Genomic DNA, 23,488 nt, shown 5'->3' with positions numbered 1-23,488 from the left:
TCTGTTGCTTTAAATCAGACCCTTCACATTATTTAAACATAGCCTTTTCTATTTAATATTCAGAATGATAGAACATACACATTAGACTGCAGATAGATACATTATTCATCCTGGTAGAATGCATATCTCATAACACTTAAGTAGTTTATTAAACTTGTTTCATCTGAAATAGGATAAATTTTATAATTGACAGCAAGTCATAGGCATGTACTATATTTATCATATTTAACATTACCCTATGTTACAGAAACTATTCTACTTTGGTCTCTTAAGGACTTTTTTCTTGAAGAAAAAAATATATGAAATATGTAAATGTTGTTTAAAAAATGACTTAAATCTTAACTCCTATATGGAATTGGTTTAGTGGTCTCAGTTCAGTCCCTAGTGGACACTAGAGTATATCATGAAAACCACCACACATAATTTGGCACCATTTAGTACAACTGGCAGGCTCTGATGTGGAGAGGTCTGGTAATGAGCCTAGGGAGACTGAATGACCTCTTATTTTAGGGAGTATGGACTCTCCAAGTCAGTACTGAAGTTAAATAGTACAGGGAGGTTCACTCTGCAGCTGTTTGCTCCCTTTCTAACTTACAGGAATTAGAGGCCTTGCATTTGAGTCTAACCTACTCAGTGGGTAAGCATATATATTTAGGAAAAGAAAATCAACTCACCTGTCCCCTAGGCAGCAGCAGTGGATTCCATCTGGGTGTGTTGATATTAGAGTTTTGTCCCAAGTTTCCCACCATTGGTACCCACTGTTCAGCTAGACCAATGCTAGCAATGTTGAGTGTGCTCATGCAGATAGGGTTGCCAGGGTCTGCTGACATTTAAGCACTAGGTTATCTAACTCTGTTTATAGTTACACAGGGTTACAGTCCTGGCAACCAGCAGTAATTTGTCTACACAAGCGCTCCTATAGTTGAGGCTGAACTGATGGTAACAACAGGAAGAAATTTCAGGCAAAAATGTCTGATGTAGACAAGGCCTTTGTGGGACGAGCAAAGGGGACAATACTTTTGAAAAAACAGTTATGGTTACATGATATTGTTAAACAATCTGGCATGTGTTAAAAAATCACAAACAACCATATAAGGGAGTATTGTTTTGCATCTTAGCAGTTTTGAGTTTAGGATGATTATTGTTGTTTTTTGGTATCCTTTCTGCTTAACTCAGGATAAGACTTCCTTTAGGGTATCTCTAGATTAGCATTGTGACTGCTTAGTTTTTCCCAGACTTTAGAAAACTGAGGCCACCATCGGGAAAAATGGAAACCAGTTGTAACCCTTTTAGTACCACTGTATGTTGTTCAAGGCCTACCCATATTTTAGATCTTCATAATATAATACTCCCTCTCCTTTCTTACATGCTGTGAGCAATGAAATTAACAAATTTGATATCTTAAATATTATCATTGGCATCAAAAATAGTGCCCACTGAAATGAATACAGCAGGTCATACCTCAAAGCTGTTGTTTCAGGCTCTCTGCAAATTCAAGCAGAAATTGTTATACATTCACAGAAATCAGTTATACATTCACATTAATAAATTTATTCACAACTACAACACCTGAAGAGAGTGTATTTTTAAATGAAAGCTGAGACTCTGGAGAATAAATTAAAAGTCTGTCTGTGTCTTCCCTCCATCCTCCGTGCAACTAATCCTTCCAGATGCCCACAAGTGGACCCAATACTTCAAAAGACATTAGCTTAATGTACCTCTTTTCCTTGGAAGGTTCAATGGTCTTGTATTGGGATGTCATGAAAAGATAAACAGAATAAAAAACCCTCCTGAAAAGACCAGCAAATAGTTGGGACAGAAGGAAGTGTCCGCTGTCTGCAGTTCTCCTAGGCAAAAGGCCTCTCTCTCTCTCTCTCTCTCTCTCTCTCTAGTTTTTCCCCAGGGGAACGGACACGTACAGGGGAGGTTCCTGAGGGTTCTTTAAAAAGGTTGTTACAAACTGTGAATGTTATGACAACAAACAAGACTTCAAGCAAATATTGAAATATTCACTTCAAGAGTCATAAATTGGAAAATTGTCAGGAGTATTTGTCAGTCTATGGAGACATGGTACCTCTGTATGTAATGATGCCTGGGTAATTGACTGACACTTTTTCAAGTGCTGGATTCACATATTATGGTGTGATTAGAAATTCTGGCTTGGCAAGTTCCTCACAGCATCCCTATGAGAGCAGAATTTGTGGGGTTCATAAGTGAACATTTCTTGGTTTTTTAGCCTTTGCATTTATAGTTTGACATCTGATTCCAGAGGGTTCCAGGGAGCAAAAGGCACTGCTGTATGGGAGCAACCTTAATTCTGTTTTAACAACGTCTTTTGTGAGTGACTAATGATAAAGTTGATACCAGTGTCCTAGAGTGTAATTCTTCAAGCTTTAATTACACAAGTAATCCTTTCTCACACTAGTAGTCCCATTGACATCAAAGATCACTCATGTGAATGAGGTTTGCAAGATTGGATCCATTGTGCAGGAGAACACTTATCTTCTCAGTAAACTATATAGTATTTTATATTGGGCCCATATGGATGAGGAGGAATCCACAGTTTGGGAGGTATTTGTGGATGTCCCAGATTTTTTCTCTGTCACAGAATTAGGGTTGCCAACCCCCCAGATTAATCTTTAATTAAAGATTATGTCATGTGATGAAGCCTCCATGAGTATGTTCAACCAAAATTGGCAACCCTATACAGAAGTGATTGGGGCACTGAGATAAAAGTCGAACCCCCTCTTCCCTTTATTCCTCCATTAAAACTAAGAAAAACTTTCAGAATCTTTGAAGAACTTGGTACTTGAGGGACGTTTGTTTCTCAAGATGGGACTGTGCCACTCTTGTTTCTTTTTATTCTGTATGAAATTGTAATAGAGTTCTTGACATTGGGTGAGAGGGGAGAGAGTTTTTTTTTTAAAAATTGAATACGCAAGTTAATGTTTCCCTGATGTATATTGTGCCATTCAGTCACTTCCAATTAAGTTCATTCATTTAGAGCTGAATATGGTACTAAAACAACCGTATTCAACCCTGCAAAATTTCAGAGTATTATGAATGACAACGAAAGAATCATTTTAAGTTCCGCAGCCATGACTGATATATGTGAAGATGGTGAACAAACTTTATTTCTTCTACGGAGGTGAACAAACTTTATTTCTTCTGTGGAAAATAGCATAAATATTTTTTACAAAGAAAACGTTAGAAAAAAAAGTTTACTAGCATTGTAATGGCACTTCACGCTTATGAATCATCTCCAGGAGGATGGGAAGGAAACAAGCCACCTTTTCACATTCTATCTGCCCATTGCTCCAAAGGACCTTACAAGTCAGTGTCAGAAAAAAACAGACACAATTTTCATACATTGTATGGCAGACTTCTATTGGCACTGTTTCAGACTGATGGGCCTTATATTCTCTTTAATGATTGCAGAAACAGTTTGATGTTATTGGTTTTTGGCTTCATCCTGGGAGGCACAGAGTGCTCCCTATGAAATGCTCAGTACCCCTGAATTTCCACTGGCCTCAGTGGGAGGTCAGGGCCCTCAGCACAATGCAGAATTGGGCCCATATGGCTATTACCATTCATAAGTTAATTTTACTGCTTTTCAACAGTTGTGAAACATTTACCATGACATCCCCTTTTGGAACAGCTGGAAAATTATGCTGTAACTAAAATTCCTTCATTCAGCTTCCCATGGAATGCATCTTGCTCAGAGAATCCAGAGACAATCTAAATAGTGGTTAAAATATACACTCAGCATAGGCATAAATGTCACTATTTATTTTGTTTTAGGACAAACACAGTTAATAATGGCATTGCTTTTATTTTGCATATAATAGTACTGAATTTTACTGCATTCTACAGTACATGGAAAACACAGAAAGACAGTCAATATTTAAAATCACAGAACTATGATTCCTGAGTTTCCCCTCCCCCCCCCCCCCCCCGTGGGACAAATTCTGTCACAGCGTCATACAGAATAATCTCCAGGGGGAAAATTCTGCTCTCCATTACACCATCATGAATCCAGAATAATCCCCTAATTGTGATTACACTAAAAGCAGAATTTGGCCCTGTGGAACTACCCCTGAGAACCAGGCAAGCAGAAAATGCCTTTATGTGCATTATTTTCATCCTGGCACCAGGAATCATAGTATTAGATTTGTTAATGTACTGCTTATAGAACAACACTGGGAGACTAGTGTTGATACATACATTTTTGATACATACATTTTTATCATCTGATTTTTCAGAAATGCTGTGCACCCTCAATTCCCATTGAAATCAATGGGAGCTGTCAGTGCTCAGCACCTTTGAAAATCATGGTAATAGCGTAGAGAGTTCAACATAAATGGCCCCGATTCTCCACTTCTCTGTCTAAGTTGTACTCGGATGCACTGCAGAAGGGCGGCTGCCAGAAGCTGGTTGCAACTCCAGATTTACGGCTAACCAGCCCCAGCATAATTTAGAGCAGGAGAGATTCTGCTCTAATTTCTGCTACTTACGCCAGCAGGGGATTGGATTTAGTGGAGCTCAGTTCATCCATGTGCCAGACTTACTCCCACTTACACTAGCGCTGGCATAGGCACCATTTTGGCAATCTATGGCAGTGTAGAGTCCACCTGCACAAAGGGAATTCTCTACTAGGAAACAACTAGGTCAGTTTGTGCTGCACAAGCAGTACAGAGTGGCCTTAGTGGACCAGAGAATCTGACTAAAGTTTACTTTAAGAGCCAACTTTTCAGCCCTTCTTTAACTGAGTCTCTCTTTTTGCTTCCTCAAATTTGGGGGGATAAAGGGAGCCCATCTTCTGAAAACCTAGCCCTGAACACACACAACGGGTTAGATGTAAGCAGAGTTATGAGCTGTGTTTAAAAAAGAGTTTTCTAGGGAAGTTAAATTTAGTGCAATGGGCAGAACCTGAAGACCTTTTGCAGGCCCATATTTCATTGACATTAATGGAAATTTTGAATGAATAACATGTTCAGTGTTTAACCTGTGAAAGGTATGCTTCTAGAAAAAAGAGTGTGGAGGTATTAATTTTTTTCCTTCAAAGAATACACTTAGTTTATAATATATCTTTTATTTTGTAACTTAGTAAGTGAATTTGGTGTTTATGTTAAAAGACTGAATGTGTCATAAACTGAAATCCTCTACAGCATGAGTTGCAAGTTGGAAAGAGTTCCCCACATTCCAGCACCAATATGCTTAAACCATATTCTGAAGACACGGTTGTAGTGGTAGGAAGATAGTTTATTCTCCAGGCTCATTTAGGCCCCAATCCTGAAAAAACTCATGCATATGTGAGCAGTCACTTTGAAGTCAATGGCACTATTCACATGCACACAGCTCAGCACATGCATGAGTGTTAGAGGATCAGGGACTCAATCTTGCCGCTGAAAACGTCAAGACACTTTTGAAGGTCACCTTTAATTTATTATGAAAAAGCAAGCATTTTTTTCATTACAGATAGTTCTCTCCAGGAAATATACTGCCATTCTCATACTGATGTGTAGGACAGAGGTATGAGCAACATTGTGCAAAGATGCAGAACAAATACAGCGCATAGTCACATTATGATAGCTACTATACGTCCCAGATATTTAAAAACATGGCAAAATCCTGAAGCTCTTTCACAGATCAAACTCCCACTAAGTCAAGGGAGTTTTGCCTGAGTAAGGACTGAGTAAAAATTGAACAAGGTCTTCAGGATATGGGCCCATATTTACAACATTTATTCCAAAACATACACTGATGTTTAAAGTACTTGAAAGTACGTAGCAACTGAAATTGTTTACACATCTCAGAATCTGAGTAATGTGAAGACCACTTTTATAAATGCTTTGACATGTGTGGCTCTCAAAACCACCATAAAGTACCAGATTTCCACCTCCCATAGAAAAACCACAGGAAGGGACTATGTAGGAGGAGAACGCCTCAAGGTTCATGGGAGAGCTTTCCCCAGATCATTCTATTATGGAGGGAGGTTTGATAATCACTCATCACCTCCAAACAAGTAGTTGGGTTGGTTTCTTAAGTCTGTAGCGCCTCTGAGGTTTGCTAGAGACCATGACCATCCACAAGGAGGCCCTTTACCTCTGGACAAGCTCAAGGGCCTTTCATCACCTCTGACTGTGTGGCACTCTAACTCCAGTAGAGCCATGCTGCCATTATTATGGAAAAGTCTTATAAAATTTAATAGTGGTGGGCAAGCTGCAGCTTGCCTGCCACTTCCTGCAGCTCCCATTGCCTGGGAATGGCGAACCGCAGCCACTGGGAGATGCGGGCGGCTGTGCAAATGTAAACAAAGGTCTGGTGGCCCACCAGCAGATTACCAAATTGCCCACCATTGATTTAATAGGTGCAGCACAGAATCTGGCTCTATGTAATCCTAGCAGCACATGATTAGCAGAAACATTTAATTGCAAGGTTTTCTGTTCTTCCACTTACTGTTCACTTCCAAAAGGGCAGCTGCTTCCATTGGTAATTTATTTTGAAAATTATTGTTCAGTTTTTTCCACAATACACCCAAAGCTTCACTCATTTCAGAATATCAGAGAAAACATTTAGCTGAAATATTTCATAATGGTGATTGTCAAATAAGCCAGAAAACACACATCCCAGGTGACCACAGACCACAGCTAATCTAGACTGAAACATTCAAATATTGAACACCTAATATAGTTATTTTACATATAATCAAACTATGTAATTTATGGTAAATGAATTACAAAACTGTAAGAAGCAAATCTATCAATCTATCTATATACAAATATATATTGGAAAAAAAACATTGACAAGCCATCATAGTAAGAGTTTATAGTTCTCAAAAATATAACTAAATAATATCATTAGACAGACAGCATTTATATTTAAATCCCTCATTTTCACCAGTTTAGACTCTTCAGACTTTTTTTTAGGAAAAAATAGCTATGAGAAAAATAAGCCTGGAAAGTTTGTGTGAGGTGACTTTAACCATATTAAACAATAAATAAATAAATAAAAAATCCACACCACTGTTTAAATATTTCTAAAATTGTAAGGCAAAACAGGAAAATTCACCAATTTTTTACTCTCTTTTTGTTTATATAAAATGGTTTTGAATTTTATAGTGAAACTAGGGCTAGTAAAAGAGTGAATCAATTGCTTTTGTTTCTGAAAAATAAAAAAGTGAAAAGAGAGGAGATTTTGTCATTAAAGTAACTGCTGCTCTTCTTATATAGTAGTTTACCTTGCAAATGCCTACTCTGGTCATATACATTCACAGCATATCAGCTCTGATGGAGGCATGATATCTGTTCTTTGTTTATAAATCCTACTTCACAAATGCCGCTTCCTTCCTTGACAAAGAATGCAGATGCAAAAGCGGATTACAATTTTTTTTCCTGAAACGCATGGTTCTTAGGAGCAACACTGGGATATCTTGGTGAATCTGCCAATTGTACTAGAATGCTGTTGCTGTGTCTGATTTGCCTGATCCTTATCATTCTGCATTCCATTATCCTTTAAGTAGAAAGCCAATCTGAATATCAAACATTTAAAACAGCCCCCTCTACCATGTGGCACCAGCTAGTTAAGTAAGGGTCTGGCCCCTAGGGCTTGTTTTCCAGTTTTTTGGACCAATAGCTATTGGAGGGGACAAATTGGCCAAGGATTGCCTTTAGTTCTAGGTCCTCAATCACAGTGTGATATCAGACCAGTCAGAGTTAGGGTCACCATTTTATTTATTTATCTGGAGTTATAAAACAACAAAAGGCACCTATTTTATACTCTGACAGCTATTTAAAAATGACAGAAAAATCAATATAATAAATATGAAAAGAAAACATACAGCAACCTCACTATAATTTAATAACCAAATAACCCCCTTTCCTTGTATATCAGTCTTCCAGCAGTATTCCCTTTCCTCTTCCAAAAATGCGCCTTAGGGCATACCTTGAAGGTCAGCAGATTAAGACGATGGAGGGGTGGGGGAACAGGCGAGAGACATTCAAAAGAAAACGTCCAGCTAGCAGCCCTCTCTCTTTTACATCAACAGGTGTCCAGCTCCAGCATCTACATAGATCTCAGCTGCAGCAACATACCATGTGTTTTGGTGGGAAGGAGAAGGTAGTCTCTCATATGCTCCACTTCGTAGTAAAATGGTCAGGGAGGGAAGGCTTAAGGTACTTGATGCTTAAGGGTAATTCAACTTGCCAAAACCCCAGTGAAAACTCCAGTCTCCAGCCCTGAAGATGGAAAAGTAGCTCCACTTCTAACCCTTGGTTTGAGTATGTCTAGATGACAAAAAGGTGTTTTAAAACCTTGTTAACCTGGTTTAAAATGCCTCTTAAAACCTTGTGTAGATACATTTTAATGCTTTGAACATCATGGTAGCTGGCTTTGTTGTAGCCCCTCCTACAAGTCCCTAACACGACTAGTGAGCACATGAATGTAAAGCTGTGACCACACTAACTGAGGTCTCAAATCGTACTATCTAACACTTTTTTCCTATTTCCCTATTCTAGGCACGGCCACATTGTTCTGTGCTCCCTGTTCTCTCACCCAGGAAATCCTTCAGCCCAATGACTGCATAGAGAAGCGCTCCTGTAAGCTCATAAACTTGTCTCTTTCACCAACAGACTTTTGTCCAATAAAAGATATCTCAGGCAACTTGTCTCTCCAATGACTGCATGGAGTCCATTGTTCTCTATGCTAAGCACAGGCTAGTTCAGGTGGGTGTGTGCATTTAGCCGTCCTTTTGTCCTGCTGTTCTACAACACAAAGGAACACATTAGACAGGTTGAATTAATCATTTTCTCCAAGTCTCCATCTGGACAAAAGAGAGTATTTAATGCACACCATACCCTTAACATATGTCTGGTAGGTAGCTGTAGCCATCCCTCCCATGCTCCTTTGGGCAAGGCTCTCTCTGTTTAACTACCTAGGGAGACTTTCATATCAATAATTCACTCCATGCATTTCATTGCCACCTTTCTCACAATAATGACCATAGATAAGGTTTGCTTTTACAGCATAAAAATTGAAATAAACCATTCAGCATTTTTAAAAAATCCCTAGCTAAAATTGGCAAAATACACTTTTAAATTTTTCCCTTTTAAAATTATGTTCAGTGCATTCTAATTCTCACTTTAATTCTCTAATTTAGTTTGACTTTTTTGTAAGTTTCTTTAACAATTAGTGGAAAAGTCTCTTGATCTGCTAAATATTTTTGATCATGATTGTAACCGGGGAATGTGTCTTTTTTCTGAGTGCTGAGCAGAGAAAAAACCTAATTCTCCACTGCCTGACATCTTGTGCAAAGTGGGTATAAAATGCCGCTGTTCTGATCTGGTTGTATTTTATAGCCACTTAGCACAGGTATAAGTGACTTCACAATTTAAAAGGCAGTGAAGAATCAGGCCTTAAACCACAATAGATATCAATCTTGCTTAGGTACTTTGATAAAAGTATATTAAACAATGAAAGATATAGAGAAGGTAAATGGGGAGCTTCTGTTTTCCGTGTCTCGTCATACAAGAGCATGACACATAACAAGCACATTCAAGGTGACAAATTCCAAAATAATAAAAGAAAAAACTTTTCCAACCACGTAATTTGTATGAGGAATTAATTGCCACAGGAAATCACTATGATCAATAACTTACCAAGATTCAAAATGGAATTGGCCATGTATATGAATAATAAGAGTACCCAGAGTTATAATAATTGACAGGTTTGTTGACACAAATTTTGGAAGGGGGATTAAACCTCATGCTTCAGGGTTTAAGACAATCTCTTGACTATTAAATATTAGGATGAGACCTAGTGTGGGGAGCAGATTATCCTTACACACTTTTCTCTGAAACACCTGGTGCTGGCCACTGTTGGAGACAGGATATTGGTGTAGGTGGACGATGGGTTTGATCCAGTCTGGCAATTCCTATTTAGGTATCTTTCATTAAAAAGAAATTAATGATCAGACTTTGATTAAATTAATGATGGTAAATTTAGATCAAGTTAAAAGAGGAAATATCAGTTCACACAGCATGTTAATTGGCATGTGGAACTCATTGCTGTAGGTGATTGAGGCGAATACTGTAGCTAGCATTTATTAAAAGCTAGATAACTTTTTGACTAATAAAACCTTTATAGAGGTGCATGCTAAAATAAGGGTAATCAAATCATATACTGATCTAGGCGGATCCCTACATGGATCAGGAAGGACTCTTTCTCCTTATACTCCTCAGTTGACAAGGTGCATTATGAGCAGTTCAGTTTCCTTTGAAGCACCAAACAGCTGGCTGCTGAAGAAATGGTCCGAGCTAATACAGCATGTTGCTATGTCTTTATGAATAGGAGAATGCTAAGATTTTCCCCCTTGGACAGCAGAGAAAAGAAGTTACAGCCCAAGCAGAACTCCTCACCATCACTTAACATATTGCACACTTTCTCTAACCATTACCCATATGACTTCATGCCCCTACATTTTAGATGTTTCCTACAAAAGATGAATATACTGTCTTGTCTAAGAATTATAATTTGTTTTTCCTACCTTTCTCTTTCTCCTTACTATGAGAAAAATCCATTCCTTACTCTAATCTGTTTTGGCCCACCTATCAAGGAAAAAAATCTTTGTCACCCTTACTACAGTTTATATATTATACACACTGCTCTATATACAGTGGAATCCTGTTACCGTATAAGGGTCGATTTGGGCAACCCCCTATTTTAATTGTTATACTGTAGTTAAATGAATGATCACTACAGCAGCTATAAATAAAGCAATGCGTTTCCTAAAGCAGACATGTGCATAAAAGTAAAATCCCCATTTTGCAAAAGAAGAGTGAGTTTAAATTAAACTTTAATACCAATGTAGGTTGGCCAGATTATAATTGGCTCTGGCTGGCACTCTCATAACATTCTTTACCTGTAACCGAGAACATGCTCTGTCCTGCATGTTAGACTTAAATTATCCTGCAGGAACCCCAGAATTATGTAGCATTCCCTTTCCCTGGCCCTCTTCTCCTTACCCCCCCTCCTTTCCTGTTTGGTCTTATCAATGCTGTGTACTTTGCGTGATTTATATATTTTGGTATGATTCAATTATATTATTCATCTCCAAATTTTAAATTTTCAATGGGCAACAGAGTTTTGTATTGAAAAAAAGGTACTGAGCTCATCAATTTTTGACATCTATCAGCTGCTGTGCTGTATCCCACCCCTATACCTGCCACTAGGCATTTAGCAATGGCAAATAAGAACACTCTTTTCGTTGCAAAACAAACGTAAAGAGCTGTTTCCATGGAAGTTTAGACTCTGAAGCACAATTCTGGTCACATATAGATGAGAGTACCTGCCTGTAGTGTGCCTGCCCTCAGAAAGATGGGCAAACATTTTATGTTTGAAAACACAGTAATTGCTTCTAATGTGAAAAGGGTAAACAAGAAACAAATAAATAATCTCAAGAAGGCTTTGGACTTTGGAGGAGCAAAATATAAGATACAGCCCCACTCCTTTCCCATCAGTCTTTTTACTTCTTTGCAACTGGGATTCTGGGACTTTGTGTCTCCATTTTGATTTACTTTATTTTCTTTGTATTTGCTTGGTCTTTGGTTTGACAGGTATGAAGAAGTAAAAAGACACTAGAAGAAAAAAGGGCAAGGAGAGGGAGACCCCAAGTCAAGGAAACAATACTGGGTTTTGTTTTGTGTGTACAGTGTCCAGCCCAAATGAGCCTTGATCCCACAATGGGGCCTGGAGCCTCAGCACTGCTAACATACATAATGGCCAATACAGCCAGAAGTCCAATCATGATTATGGAATCCAGGCCACATTTTTAATACACCCAGTGTGACAACATGATGAAGCACAATCTCCACATTCTTAAGTATACAGGCTGGACTGGAGCTACATCATCCTACATTAAGAATTCCCTCTGTGACTACTTCACCTGAGCTCTGATTCTGCTCTATTGCAAGGGACGCTGTAGCAAAAGCACCTTATTGTGCTTCATCAAGAGGGCATTGCACCATTCTTCCCATTGTTCCTGCACTCTTTGACTATGCTGGGTTCACCTTACTGTACAGGATTCTTCCTATCAAGCAGATGTTTCCATGTCCTAGAGTCATTTACAAGCTGGGTGAAATAATTGAAAGTAACAGGTGTTCACGTGATGGCGGCCATGCTGGTTGACACCAGGGATTGAATCAGGTCCAGAGCTAAAATCATGAATGTCTAAAGCTTGAGTTCAAGAGCCAGGAGCCCCAAGAGCTTTAACAGACTCACATCCTCTGTGGATTGGGTACAGACAGGAATCAGTAACACACACTGACAAGTGGGTTACATTCATGTTGAGTAAGGGCCACTAATGGGAGAAGATAAGTATGAATGTTGTCCTGGGCTGAGGGTTAAGAGGGATCTGGGAAAAGGGGGTGAATCACTGAAAACATAGAATGACTTGAAGACTGAATAAACACACTCATGCTCAGGAGCCTTCGGAGAGGACAATTGGGCTTGGATGATTACAATACAGCACTACATTATGATTTCATTGGAAGTGCCATTCCTTAACCTGTCCACACTGGAGTATGAGAGCCAGGGGAGGAAAACAGCAAAGCCATTAGCCATCCTCTGGTAATCAGAGAGTCTTCCCATTATCTTCAGCAACAGTTTGGGCCCCTTTCCTTACTAGAAGGAGAGAGACCAGTGGTGGCCCTGCCTGCAGTAGAGAGTTTAAAAGCTCAGAGTCAAGGCAGCTGGCTTCTAGATTCAATGAAGTTGACAATTCTCACTTAATAATATATGGTAAGATCAAGAAGCCAGTGGATTTTTTTTACTATAAAGTAAAATACTGTAACTGAAGTGACACTCTCCAACTCTCAAAACAATCTTAGTATGTCCTGGCTCCCTCTGTCTGAACCACCCCGACATCCCAGCACAGCTGTGGCACTGTGAGGGATGCTTGTCCCAAGCAGCCCCTGACCCAGGTAAGTTGTTTGAAGCAACTGTTCCTTCTTTCCACCCCGTTATCTCTTGAGTTGTTATTTAGAGATGCCTGTTCCCTTCCCACTGCTCAGTCTCAATGGGGAAAGACAAGGGGGCTGCATTGTTCCCCACCATTAGTGAAAGACATTGAGGGGGGAGCTGGGGACAATCCTGTCACCTTCCCAATTCCCAACTAGCTGTAGTGAGGGGCTGGTCCTTTTTCCTCTTCTGTCTTCAGAATCCAGGTCGTCTCCCCACTGCTACTGCCATGAGGGTATCAGTAGGAGGCGGAGCTTTTTCCTACTTAGGGATGGGCTTCCTTTATTGTCATAGACATAGAATGTAAATTGCACCAAATAACTCTGTCACATTCAAAACCTTGTCATTCAAATATCTCTTATAAAGGTACTAGATTTTGTAACCCTGTGATTCAATAATTATTTTATTAAACGTTTGAGCCCCTGGCTTTGGTCAATAAAGTCTTGTCCTGCTGCGATGATTTGGACAGCTGGTTGGCCTCAGGTTTTAAGATGTGATAGCCATGCACTTTGTCACCACAATCAGGGTGACAGCATAGTCAGGGTGAAGGTGAATTTCCATGTCAGTTTAAAGATAATATGGACAAATGAACTGGAAAACACTGTGTATGGTACAATCTATTACTGACAGGCACAGACTAGCTTCCTTTGTAGAACTTTGCCATCTCTGCCTTCTATGTGTATAAGTAAGTCTTAAGCAATTTCTACTATATTTACATTTTTATTCAGCATTGTTGCTGCAAAGTACTTTTTGTGCTGAAAACAGTTTTTTCTTTTGCACAGACAACTATTAATATACTGTCTGCACTATTCAGAAAATACTTAGAATGCAGGCTGAGGAGACAAGACGATGTGCAGTCAATGAACATTTAAAAACAACATGTACACCACATGCTGCAGTGAATTTACTTGGGTCATAGAACTGGAACAAATGGATCAAACAGCAACTAGTAACAACACTAGCAGCTACAAGAGGTAATAAAAATACAGCAGCTTGTTAGCTTACAGTGTGCATGGGGAGAATGTACTCTTGTTGACCAGCATGCTGTTGCAAGTTTGATTGTTTAAGAAAACCTGAGGATAGGCACAGGATTTCTTCTTTCCCTTCCCCCTGCCCACTCCAAACTCAGATGCAGTGAGTTTCAGTTTTGACATTCAACTCAGAATATTTTGACAACACACAATTTTGTTTTCTCCTCCATCATCTTTTGACCATAGATCAGTGGAGACACAGGATGATTTTGTATCACAAATTCTCATTTATACTATATATAATAGTATATTAGGAAATATGTTGATGTGTTTAACTATGATAGACAGTCCTGGGAGTAGACAGACACTATCCAAGACACTACCTCAGTAGAATCATAATGTGCCATATACAAGGGAACTCCAGAGAACGTATTTTTCCATGTTGCCCAAATGCTTTCTACTCGTAAAACATATATTGTGGACAAAGCAAGCAGTAAATATTTATTAGTCGGTGTGATTTTGTAAGAAATAATTCCATATATTATTATGGAATTGTTTAGCTATCAAGGCAGTAAGTTCCCTTGCTTTCCACATCTGCAATGTAGCTCAAAGCAAAGCCTAGTGAAAGAAGAATTTGCATAGCCTGTTGCATAAAAACCATGGAGAATACAAGATTAAATACCTTCCCTTCTCCAATAGCTCTAAACAGCAACACCCTAGATTGGCATGCTGAGCATAGAGGCCAAGCACATGCAACAACTGCAACTCCTAATTCAGTGCCAGACATTGATACATAGCACTTCACAACAGCAGCAGGCTCTAATCTGGATGCCTTATTTCACATTGTATTTTATGCATGTCCTGATAGATCAGTTCTACTTTCAATATTACTTTTTTCACACTGGCATAAAGCCTGTTTCTTGTTTGCTGCTTTGTACGTACTGTATATATCTGATAGTCTCCTTTGTCATAACGATCTTGTCTTAGATGCCTTTGTGTCTCCCCATAGGAACAGTAACCGAAGAAACAGCCACTGTATTAAATCAGTTAGAAATCTGACTCTGATCTGCAGAAGTAGAATTTGGAACATAACAAGTATGTGTCTGAGTACATTATGGATATTTCAGTGGCAGGGCTGGAGAGTCATAGTACCACATGGATGAACGTTAGCTGAACTTCATTCCTCCCCTTGTCCAGGCCCTGATTCAGGAAAGCACTTAAGCATGTGCTGAACTTTAAGCAAGTATTTAAGTGCTTTCCTGAATAGGAATGCTTTCTTGAATTAGGGCCCCAAAGACTAAAAATAATAACTTTTTCTGAGCCAAAAAGAAGCAAGTTCATCTGAAAAATTTGTCATGCCTGTTCTCACACTGAAACTAAACACAAGGTTTTGTGTAAAATGATGGATGTCTTCAATTAAGCTTTAAAGGGATAGGCCAAGGATGCTTCAGACAAGCCACAGCAGCCATCTTTAATCACGAAGGTTCTGAAGAAACCCAGCTTAGGTCTGAAATGAAAGCTTCTGTGGCCCAGATAATTAAAGAAGCATATGTGTCATTTTCCAAAGCAGGACAAGACTGAAGCTTTCCAAGATTGGTGAAAACCACACAAGACAGGATTGAATCATCACTCTTTGAGAGACAGTGTGGCCTAGACAGTACTGTACAGGGACTCAGAAACCTGCTCCTTGCACCACATCTGCTCCTTGCACCAGGAATCCCCCACTTGGAGCAATGCCGAGTTGCTGGACCTCATCAGCATTTGGGCAGAGGAGGCTGTCCAGTCCGAGCTGCGCTCCAGCCGTAGGAATTATGATACCTATGGACAGATTTCACAATTCATGACAGAAAAGAGCCATGACCGGGACACACTGCAGTGCAGGGCCAAAGTAAGGAGCTGCGGAATGCCCACCAGAAGACGTGGGAGGCAAACCGCCGCTCCAGGGCTGCGCCCACGAGCTGTCAGTTCTACAAAGAGCTGGACACGATACTCTGTGGTGACCCCACCTCCACTGCGAAGGCCACTGTGGATACTTCGGTGGCTTGCATGCCAGTTGAGAGTGGACTGAGCCAGGAGGAGGAAATCTTGGATGAGGATGTGGAGGGGGACCCAGTGGCAGTGGATGACTCGGAGGTCAGAAATGCCTGAAGCTCTTCTCTACCCCAGAGGAGGCTAGCCAGTCACAGCTGTCAGATCTTGGCGAAACACAAACATGAGAGGATGCCCCCGGTAAGTGGCTTTGATTTTGGGAATCGCTGAAGCAAGCAGGAGGGTTGCAGAAAGCAGGCTTGTGTCTGTATGATCCGTGTACCACCACGTACCTAGTCTGAGCGGTAGAACAGGATGTTGATTGACTCCCTCACTTCACGGGAATCTGCCTCAGAGATCTCCATGAAACTCTCGTGGAGATACTGGGCAATCCGTGGCCACAGGTTCTTTGGCAGAGCTGCTTTGTTTCTTGCCCCATTAAGGGTAACTTTCCTGCACCACTCTGCCGTCACTGGGGTGAGGGGACCATTGCTGCACACAGTTGAGCTGCATAAGGGCCAGGGTGGAAGCTGCAGTCTTGGAGAAGACTCTCCCTTGATTCCCTGCTCACCCTCATCAGCGAGATATCTTCCATAATGAACACAGCCTATGGAAAATGTGGGGACAGTACTGATTATAAGGACCCCATACCGTGCTGGTTCTCCCCAAGAGCCACGTGCCCAGTGTACAATAGGGTCCGGGAACACTGATTTCCCCTGCCCCTTCGGTTACTCACTATTTTGGGGGTTGTGTGGCTCATGTGTGCTTGCCTGGGGTCAGCCAGTTAGTGACAGGTATGTGAATAGTGGCTGTGTTTTAAACCATTGAATCAGTGGTCTGTGTGTTGCAAACAATACTCCTCTGTTGCATTTTGGCTTCACAGAGATGATCTTGGGAGCCCAGCCTCCCTCTTTGTTATCGCTGGCTGAGTGGTTGCGCAGAATTAGAAAGCGGCTACGAAGAACTAAAGAGTACTTTCTGCGCTAGGTGATGATGCACTCTGCAGCCGAAAACCAGGAATTGAAAGAGTGGTGGGACAGCGAGAAGAGAGACCAAAAGGAGAATGCGGTGCACCAGAATGAAGCCACAGAGTGGCTCTTAAACGTTTGGAGCGCCAAGTGGACACGCTCCAGGCACTACTAGCACTGCAAACCGAGCAGCTCCGCGCCCGGCCTCCCCTGCAGCCGCTGTCGCAAAACTCTTTCTCATGCACCCCCCAGACACTGCCAACACACTCTTATCAACCTCCTGGCACCAGTCTGTACCCGTTGCATTCCACTCCTGCCCTGTCACAGTCCAGCCCTGTGAACTCCCAGTACCCACTGCACTCAACACCTGTCCCTCTGCAGTTTAGCCCTGCTGAAGTACAGTACCCGCTGCACTGTACTCCAAAGGAAAAGGTTGCGTATGATACCTGGACATACACAAATCTTTAACCATCCTGGGACCCCACCTCCTCCTGGGACCCTCCCTTCCCCCATCCCCCACAGTTCTAATGTGTTTTTTTGTTTGTTTCTCTTCTCCAGATGTTGTTTTTTAATAAAAGAATTGGTTTGGTTTGGAAGCAATCTTTATTCCATTAATTGAAAGCAAACAGAGCCCTGCAAAAGCAATAGGCAATTTTCTTAAACCTTCATAGTGCATCACAATCAACACCTAGCATTACAAGCACTGCACTCCTGAGCATAGCAACAAATATTAGTGGCTTTCAGCTTCAAATTGCTGCCTCAAGGCATCCCTGATCCTTATGGCCCTGCGCTGCGCCCCTCTAATAGCACTGATCTCTGACTGTTCAGATTCAGCCTCCAAGTGCTGAGCCTCAGCGGCCCAGCCCTGAGTGAAGCTTTCACCCTTCCCTTCACAAATATTATGTAGTGTACAGCACACAGCTATAAGCATAGGAGTATTGTCATCACCCAGGTCCAGCCTCCCATATAGGCAGTGCCAGCGGGCCTTTAAATTGCCAAAAGCACACTCAACAGTCATTCTGTACTTGCTCAGCTTGTTGTTGAACTACTCCTTGCTGCTGTCAAGGTGCCCCATGTATGGTGTCATAAGCCACAGCATTAATAGGAGGGGTCTCCCAGGATCACAATGGGCATTTTGATTTCCCCTATGGTGATCTTCTGGTTGGGAAAGAAAGTCCCTACTTGCAGCTTCCTGAACAGCCCAGTGTTCCAAAAGATGCTTGTGTCATTCACCTTTCCGAACCAGCCTGCGTTAATGTCCGTGAAACACCCCTGGTGATCCACAAGCTCCTGGAGAACCATAGAGAAATACCCCTTGTGATTAATGTACTCAGTGGCTAGGTGGTCTGGTGCCAGAATTGGCATGTGCGTGCCATCTATCGCCCCTCCGCAGTTAGGGAAGCCCATTTGTGCAAAGCCATGCACAATTTCACATACGTTGCTCAGAGTCACGGTCTTTTAGAGCAGGATGCAATTAATTGCCTGCACACTTCCATCAACACTACTCCAACGGTCGACTTTCCTACTCCGAACTGGTTAGCGACCGATTGGTAGTAGTCTGGAGTAGCCAGCTTCCATAGTGCAATCGCCATGTGCTTCTCCAGCAACAGGACAGCTCTCATTCTCATATCCTTGTGCCACAGGGCTGAGGCAAGCTCATCACACAGTCCCATGAATGTGGCTTTCCTCATGCGAAAAGTTCTGCAGCAACTGCTCGTCATCCCAGACATGCATCACAATGATCCCACCACTCAGTGCTCGTTTCCCGAGCCCAAAAGCAGCATTCCACTGTAGTCAGCACCTCTAAGAATGCCACAAGCAATATCGTGTGGTAGCTACTACGCGTGGTGAGATCATTGTTGCACTCCTCTTGCCTTTTTAGTTTGAGGAATAACTCCACTGCTACTCATGACGTGTTGGTCAGAGCGAGCAGCATACTGGTCAGCAGTTCGGGATCCATTCCTGCAGCCCAAAAGAGACAGGGCATGCAGTATACAAACCGTTGAAAGATGGTGCCAAATGTGGACAGACGCACAGGGATTGCTGGGATGCGAAACAATGCATCATGGGGCATTTGGACAGGACCCAGGATGCCCTGCAACCTGCTCTGCCTTCCCACAACTCTTATCAGCGGAAGAGGAAGAGCTGCTCTGTGGGATAGCTTGCCAGAATGCACTATTCCGAATACCGCTGCAAGTGCCGCAAGTGTGAACACACAACAGCGGTTTCCCTTCAGCGCTCTCTGAGCAGCAATGTAACTGCTGGCGATGTAACTCTGCCAGTATAGACATACTCTTAGGCTCAGAGAGAGCTTTGAGTTCAAGAGGTTAGCTATAATTATTTGCTCCAAGCCAAACTGTATATTTCGCAAAGTCAGAAAGGCGATGGTAAGAGTCATTGTTGCCCAGTTACTGATTGAGACTAATTTCACTGTGGGAAACATACATGCCCAACATACATTCTTTAGTTCTTTGACCCTATATTCTCCTAGGGTATGTGTACACTACGAAATTAGGTCGAATTTATAGAAGTCGGTTTTGTAGAAAGCGTTTTTATACAGTCGAGTGTGTGTGTCCCCACACAAATGCTCTAAGTTCATGTAGTCGGCGGACTGTGTCCACAGTAACGAGGCAACCGTTGACTTCCGGAGCTTTGCACTGTGGGTAGCTATCCCACAGTTCCCACAGTCTCCACTGCCCATTTGAATTCTGGGTAGAAATCCCAGTGCCTGATGGGGCTAAAACATTGTTGTGGGTGGTTCTGGGTACATATCGTCAGGCCCCCGTTCCCTCCCTCCCTCCATAAAAGCAAGGGCAGACAATCGTTTTGCGCCTTTTTTCTTGAGTTACCTGTGCAGACGCCATATCACGGCAAGCACGGAGCCCGCTCAGCTAACCGTCATCATGTGTCTCCTGGGTCCTGGCGGATGTGGTTCTGCATTGCTACACAGCAGCAGTTTATTGCCTTTTGGCAGCAGACAGTGCAGTATGACTGGTAGCTGTCATCGACGTAGTCCTGGTGCTCTTTTAACTGGGCGCCTGGGCAAATATGGGAGTGACTCAGCCAGGTCATTTCCCTTGTTTCGTCTCATGGCGATTGAGTCCTACCGGCAGTGCACTGTCTTTTAATCTGCAGCTAGCAGAAGACGATGGCCAGTAGTCATACTGTACCATCTTCTGTTGAGCACCCAGGAGGTGACAATGGCTAGTGGTCGTACTGCACAGTCTACTGCCAGCATGATGTATAAAGATAGATGAAGTGGCTCAAAAGAAGAAGAAATAGACCAGATTTGTTTTGTATTCATTTTCTCCTCCCTCCCTCTGTGAAATCAACAGCCTGCTAAACCCAGTTTTGAGTTCTATCCTTGAGGTTTTGAGTTCTATCCTTGAGGCGGCCATTCAGTTTCTTGCAAAGCCACCCCCTTTGTTGATTTTAATTCCCTGTAAGCCAACCCTGTAAGCCATGTCGTCAGTCGCCCCTCCCTCCGTCAAGGCAACAGCAGACAATTGTTCCGCAGCTTTTTTCTGTGCAGACACCATACCACGGCAAGCATGGAGCCTGCTCAGTTCACTTTGGCAATTAGGAGCACATTAAACACCACACGCATTATCCAGCAGTATATGCAGCACCAGAACCTGGCAAAGCGAAACGGGGCGAGTAGGCGACGTCAGCGCGGTGACGAGAGTGATGAGGACATAGACACAGACGTCTCTCAAAGCACGGGCCCTGCCAATGTGGGCATCATGGTGCTAATGGGGCAGGTTCATGCGGTGGAACGCCAATTCTGAGCTCAGGAAACTCAGTGGGACCACATAGTGTTGCAGGTCTGGGACGATTCCCAGTGGCTGCAAAACTTTCGCATGCATAAGGGCACTTTCATGGAACTTTGTGACTTGCTTTCCCCTGCCCTGAGGCACATTAATACCAAGATGAGAGCAGCCCTCATAGTTGAGAAGCGAGTGGCAATAGCCCTATGGAAGCTTGCAATGCCAGACATCTAACAGTCAGTCAGGAATCAATTTGGAGTGGGCAAATCTACTGTGGGGGCTGCTGTGATGCAAGTATCCAACACAAACAAAGATCTGCTGATATCAAGGATAGTGACCCTGAGAAACGTGCACGTCATAGTGGATGGCTTTGCTGCACTGGGATTCCTTAACTGTGGTGGGGCCATAGACGAAGCCCATATCCCATCTTGGCACCGGAGCAGCAAGCCGGCAAGTACATAAACCGCAAGGGGTACTTTTCAATAGTGCTGCAAGCACTGGTGGATCACAAGGGAGGTTTCACCAACATCAAAGTGGGATGGCCAGGAAAGGTATATGATGCTCGCATCTTCAGGAACTCTGGTCTGTTTCAAAAGTTGCAGGAAGGGACTTTCTTCCCAGACCAGAAAATAACCGTTGGGGATGTTGAAATGCCTATAGTTATCCTTGGGGACCCAGCCTAACCCTTAATGCCATGGCTCAAGAAGCCATACATAGGCGGCCTGGAGAGTAGTCAGGAGATGTTCAACTACAGGCTGAGCAAGTGCAGAATGGAGGTAGAATGTGCATTTGGACGTTTAAAAGTGCACTGGCGTAGTTTACTGACTCGGTTAGGCCTCAGCGAAACCAATATTCTCACTGTTATTACTGCTTGCTGTGCACTCCACAATATCTGTGAGAGTAAGGGGGAGACGTTTATGGCGGGGTGGGAGGTTGAGGCAAATCGCCTGGCTGCTGGTTACACACAGCCAGTCACCAGGGTGGTTAGAGGAGCACAGGAGGATGCGGTGCACATCAGAGAAGCTTTGAAAACCAGTTTCATGACTGGCCAGGCTACGGTGTGAAAGTTTTGTTTATTTCTCCTTGATGAAACCCCCCGCCTCTTGGTTCACTCTACTTCCCTGTAAGCTAGCCACCTCCCCACCTCCCTTCGATCACCGCTTGCAGAGTCAATAAAGTCATTGTTGCTTCACATTCATGCATTCTTTATTAATTCATCACACAAATACGGGGATAATTACCAAGGTAGCCCAGGAGGGGTGGTGGAGGAGGGAAGGACAAGGCCACACAGCACTTTAAAAGTTTAAAACTTATTGAATGCCAGCTTTCTGTTACTTGGGCAATCCTCTGGGGTGGAGTGGCTGGGTGGCCGGAGGCCCCCCCCACCGCATTCTTGGGCGTCTGGGTGAGGAGGCTATGGAACTTGGGGAGGAGGGCAGTTGGTTACACAGGGGCTGTAGCGGCGGTCTGTGCTCCTGCTGCCTTTTCTGCAGCTCAACCATACACTGGAGCATATTAGTTTGATCCTCCAGCAGCCTCAGCTTTGAATCCTGCCTCCTCTCATCATGCTGCTGCCACCTTTCAGCTTCCGCCCTCTCTTCAGCCTGCCACTTACTCTCTTCAGCCCGCCACCTCTCTTCCCGGTTATTTTGTGCTTTCCTGCACTCTGACATTGTCTGCCTCCATGCATTCGTCTGTGCTCTGTCAGTGTGGGAGGACAGCATGAGCTCAGAGAAATTTCACTGCGAGTGCATTTTTTTCACCTTCTAATCTTCGCTAGCCTCTGGGAAGGGGAAGATCCTGTGATCCTTGAAACACATGCAGCTGGTGGAGAAAAAAAAGGGACAGTGGTATTTGAAAAGACCCATTTTATAGACCAATGGGTACACTCTTTCACAGTAAACCTTGCTGTTAACATTACATACATAGCACATGTGCTTTCGTTACAAGGTCGCATTTTGCCTCCCCCCGCCACGTGGCTAACAGCGGGGAACATTTCTGTTCAGCCATAGGCAAACAGCCCAGCAGGAACGGGCACCTCTGAATGTCCCCTTAAGAAAAGCACCCTGTTTCAACCAGGTGACCATGAATGATATCACTCTCCTGAGGATAATACAGAGAGATAAAGGACTGATGTTGTTTGAATGCCAGCAAACATACACTGCAATGCTTTGTTCTACAATGATTCCCAAGTACGTGCTACTGGCCTGGAGTGGTAAAGTGTCCTACCATGGTGGATGGAATAAGGCTGCCCTCTCCAGAAACCTTTTGCAAAGGCTTTGGGAGTATATCCAGGAGAGCCATGAATGCCAGGGCAAATTAATCATTAAACATGCTGGCTTTTAAACCTTGTATAGTATTTTAAATGGTACACTCACTAGAGGTCCCTTCTCCGCCTCGCGGGTCCGGGAGGCAGCCTTGGGTGGGTTCAGGGCGTACTGGCTCCAGGTCCAGGGAGAGAAACAGTTCCTGGCTGTCAGGAAAACCATTTTCTCTGCTTGTTTGCGGTGACAAACAACCTCCTCATCATCGTCTTCCTCACTCCCAAAACCTGCTTCCGTGTTGCCTCCATCTTCATTGAAGGAGTCAAACACGGCTGGAGTAGTGGTTGCTGAACCCCCTAAAATGGCATGCAGCTCATCATAGAAGCGGCATGTTTGGGGCTCTGACCCAGAGCGGCTGTTCACCTCTCTGGTTTTCTGGTAGGCTTGCCTCAACTCCTGAAGTTTCATGCGGCACT

The 23,488-nt window shown here is 42.8% G+C and overlaps 1 long non-coding RNA gene across 1 annotated transcript in view; it reads left to right on the top strand.

Moving 5' to 3' along the window:
- Window positions 1-15,655, top strand: part of LOC122460401 — a 34,514-nt gene extending 18,859 nt beyond the window's left edge. The window contains exons 2-6 of the long non-coding RNA XR_006281681.1: window positions 8,517-8,597; window positions 11,613-12,325; window positions 13,797-13,988; window positions 14,995-15,080; window positions 15,553-15,655. This is a non-coding gene — a long non-coding RNA (uncharacterized LOC122460401). The remainder of the gene's footprint in view (window positions 1-8,516; window positions 8,598-11,612; window positions 12,326-13,796; window positions 13,989-14,994; window positions 15,081-15,552) is intronic.
- Window positions 15,656-23,488: the final 7,833 nt, after the last annotated feature.

Source organism: Dermochelys coriacea, chromosome 5 (assembly GCF_009764565.3).
Source record: "Dermochelys coriacea isolate rDerCor1 chromosome 5, rDerCor1.pri.v4, whole genome shotgun sequence".
Taxonomy (NCBI): domain Eukaryota; kingdom Metazoa; phylum Chordata; order Testudines; family Dermochelyidae; genus Dermochelys; species Dermochelys coriacea.
Note: the sequence above shows the minus strand (reverse complement) of the source record. Positions and strands in the feature narration are given on the sequence as shown.